The sequence below is a fragment of the Amblyomma mixtum genome, chromosome 3 (genome assembly GCF_055824585.1).
Source record: "Amblyomma mixtum isolate Tamu chromosome 3, ASM5582458v1, whole genome shotgun sequence".
In the NCBI taxonomy this organism is placed as follows: Eukaryota; Metazoa; Arthropoda; class Arachnida; order Ixodida; family Ixodidae; genus Amblyomma; species Amblyomma mixtum.
In genome coordinates, this window is record NC_143014.1 from 59,118,141 (window position 1) to 59,122,465 (window position 4,325).

The 4,325-nt window shown below is 40.0% G+C and overlaps 1 pseudogene; it reads left to right on the plus strand.

Moving 5' to 3' along the window:
- The first annotated feature begins 2,354 nt into the window (after window positions 1–2,354).
- LOC149350332 (uncharacterized) lies at window positions 2,355–3,072 on the plus strand (annotated as a pseudogene).
- Window positions 3,073–4,325: the final 1,253 nt, after the last annotated feature.

Here is a 4,325-nt window from a genome sequence, read left to right on the forward strand (position 1 = left end):
CATAAATTATACAACACCCTAGCAAAAGAGCTTGTACTATTTATTACCAGCACATGGAGTGCCTGCTAAAGAATGATACCTCCTGTGAAATTTTTCTTTGATTAGTATATGCATCTTTCATATGCCGCACTACAAGTACAGCTGTGGAATCAGCCACCAGACTATATAGCTTCTGTCCTTGACATTGATAACTTCTCTCCTGGGATGAAGACACCTTTGTTCGAAAACTAATACTCCTTTCAATGCTCTTGACTGTAGCATATTACAGTTTTTCACTTCATTTCTGTCAGTATACATCTTGCACACCTACATGCCTTTCAGGGTATAATAAATAATGAATGATGACAACAAAAGCTTGAACCATTTCAATGCTTTATAAATAGAGGCACCTGGCTAACTATGCTACCTTTCTGAAGAGTGAATATGACAAATCTCTCAATTTGCAAATGTACTGCTTAACATATCTATAAATGCACACAAAACCCTTTACATTAGCCCCTTCTTGTAGTTATTTTGCTCCCTGTGAATTATTTTCACTTCCTGTTACACCTTTTGTTGTGTTGAAAACATGCCAACACTAGCTGGCTTCCCATAGTCAGGTACATAGTGGCAAATACCTCGAAAAAAGGCCCTCTAACCAATGGCGTTGACCTATTGCCGTGATACTGAAGTCAACTACCTATAGCACCTAATACTTAAACAGCTGCTAGCAGTGGTGGCAGGTGCAAGGCAGTTCACCGCAACTTCATGGCACCAGGTTCATGTCATTGGCTTGTGGACCCCCTTTGAGGGGTTTTCTTTACTTCGTTCCTGAGATGTGTCCAAATACAGTATCAGAGCAGAGCACATCATGCATGTTCATAAGCACATCATCAAAGAAGGCAAAAGAAAGAATGGTGATGTGTGGTCATATGAGCATCACCGGTGTCATATGTGCTGCATAGTGCCTCTCCCTATACCTTCCAGCATGCTGGAAACAGAGCACAGGGAAAACATTGTCTATAAAGAACACTGTCATATAAACAAATGACAGCTATGGTGAGAGGGCATATAGGGTTCAAACAGCACAACCTTTACATATTCGTATGATATAATGAGCATAATATCTGAAAGACTGTGTGCATTCTGATCTAGCTCTGCAAGATAATAGCCCAGTACACTGCATAAGAATATCCAAGATCCAGAGGCAGAAAGCAACTGTTAACCAATGATTTTCACTCATGTATGCAGCAAAGGAACCATGCACAGTCTACTGTGAAAGATGGTCTAATACAATTATGACCTCCCAAAAAGTTGTTCAGGCATATATGTTAATATCCAAAGGGAAAAAGCAGCTGATGAGAATCGGGTGACTGCAGACCTACAGAAGGATGGTAGGCAGATTATGCTGAAAAACTGGCTACCCTACATACGCAATGCCTCATGATCTTGAGCATATTGGAATTTCTGAAGAACGCTAACAGTATCTTAATGCAAAAGAAGAGGAATATCAAAGATTTGAAAAATTTGACCGATCACTTTGCTGTCTGCTCTTTACAATGTATTCACTAAGGTAACCACTAATACAATCAGGAGAACCTTTTTAGACTTCGGTCATTCAAAGAACCATGCAGGCTTTTATAAAGGCTTCTTCTGATATATCCTTCATAGATTATGAGAAAGCATGGCTGAGTCGAAACCTCAGCCGTCATTCAGGCATTTTGGAATCAGGGTGTTGATGAGCCTTATGTCAAAATACTGGAAGATATCTATAGTGACTGCACACCCACCACAGCCCTCCATAGAGAAAATAATAAAATCCCAGTACGGAAGGGCGTCGGGCAGGCAGACGTGATCTCTCCAGTACTATTCACTGCATGTTTACAGTTGGTACTCAGAGATCCGGGTAAGGAAAAGTTGCGGATAAAAGGTAATGGAGAATGCCTTAGTAATCTGCAATTTGCTGATGACATTGCCTAGCTAAGTAACGCAGGGAACAATTGGAAAGCATGAGCAAGACACTAGACAGGCAAAGTAGAATGGTGGCCCTTAAAATTAATATGCAGTTAACTAAAGCAACGTTCAACAGTGTGAGAAGGGAACAGCTGTTTACGATAGGTAGCGAAGCATTCGAAGTGGTAAGGGAGTACATCTATTTAGTGTAGGTAGTGATTGTAGATCTGTACCACAAGAGTGAAAGAACTTGGAGAATAAGAACAGGGTTGAGTGCATTTGGCAGGTGCTCTCAGATTATGAGTGACAGTTTACCAGTATTGCTGAAGAGGAAAGCATATAACAGTTGTTTCTTACCGGTACATACCTATGTTGCAGAAACATGGAGGCTAATGAAAAGGGTTGAACTTAAACTGAGAACAATGCAGGGAGCTATAGAAAAAGAAATGATAGGGCTAACATTAAGAGATAGGAAGAGGGCAGAGTGGAGCAGAGACAATGAGGTAATTAAGAATAAAAACAACTGCCTGACATCCAAATTAAAAAAAGTAAGGAAGGAGTTGACTGATGTGCAACAATACAGTCACAGAAGTAACTTAGCGATAAAAGGTGTTCTTGTGGTGACAGGCGAGAACCTCGTCTCCACCATGAAAACAATATTGGGGTGCCTGAACGCGGAAGTCGATGAGTCTGGCATTGAGGTCATTCACCGTGCACCAACAAAGAAGAAGGATGACCACAACATAATTGTGAAATTTTTTTCCAACTTCTGAAAGTTGCAAAGAAGCAAGGACTGAATGTTTCTCACCGGGGATTTGAGGGTGAGACACCAATTTATGTGAATGAACACCTATGTCCCGCAAACAAAGTGCTCCTAGAACAGTACTGAAAGCAAAGAAAGGCAAAAATTGGAAATTCACATGGGTATCAGATGAAAAATTCCTAATGCAGAAAGTAGAAAATTCACATGTTCTTCATGTGACAAGTGCAAAAGACTTGCAGCAAGTTCTGTAACACAGTGTCTATTGGTATTAACCAAATCGAGCGAATCTGAAGAGACAGAGAACATATCTGTCCTACATGGTATTATTTGCAGCATATGCTAAAATTTAGATCATCTTCTTGTGTATTTATCACAACACTTCTTCCTCTATGGCATTACTGCAGTTACAGAAACATCGTTAAAAGAAAATGAAACTGCTGAAATACCCGGACATGCTATGGAATCGTTACCAAGGTTCCGTGCATCACGCGGTTGGGGGGTATCGCTTTTTATAAAGAAAGATGTACCAATGCATCACGAATAGTTCATGCAGTAAGCATACTGTCGAATCTCTCTTTGTTCACCTCAGGTGTGGCCTTATTATTGGGGTAGTACATGTACCTCGTAACTCATGTAAACGACTTTCTTTCAGATATGGAAACTATCATCGATCCACTAATGAGTTCTAATACACCACTTGTTATGTGCAGTGATTTCAATATTGACCTTTTCAATGATGGATGCTCTGAGTGCGAATACCTCCTTGTCATGCAGTCATTTAACCTTAAAATTCTTATTTCTTCATCTACTCGAATAATGCACAAATCTCCAACCCTTACTGATCATATGTTCCGTAACAACGAACTGACCGTGTGCGCTGGCTTTTGTGAAATAACTATCGCTGATGACCGTCTAACTTTCATGTTTTTACCACACAGTTACCTAATCTGTGTCGCAAGACGTACTCTAGAGATATAAGAACTCAAGTGAATTATGCCAGTGCTCGAAACCTCTTGCAGGGCATTGATTTTGAAAAAGTCTACTACAGTGACGTGAATATAGAATGCGAGCACTTCATCCACTTCATATCAAATGCTGTGATGAAATCTACGCGCGCTGCAACTACAAAGAAGCTGTGTGCCCATGGATTAATGATAGTATGTACTTGGTGTACTAAGGAAAAAAGATTCTTTTGATCACAAATGGAAGTAAGACAAAACAAACAGCTATTATCATGGACAATTCAAGCTGTATAGAAACAAGTCTGTTGCGGTGATGAGGAGAGCTAAAAAAATGTATTATACCAATCGTGTCACGAAACCTGGCATTGGTTCGAAACAAGTGTAGAAAATTAAGGACGTTTCAGGACTTCGACGAAAGAAACGCATTACCCCTGATGACCTTTCCGTGATGAATCACGGTACTGATGAATCCCTTGCAAATCAGTTCTCATCTAATTCTGCCTATATTAACCTACCAAGGGCTGTCCAAAACAACTTTAATCTAAATGTAATTACTGTCAAGGAAATTATATCTGTGATAGGTACAGTCTTTGTCAAAAGTAACCAGGCTTCATGGTTTGCCTCTCATTCATATAGTAGACCCCTCACGTCTTCCCTAAAGACCAAAA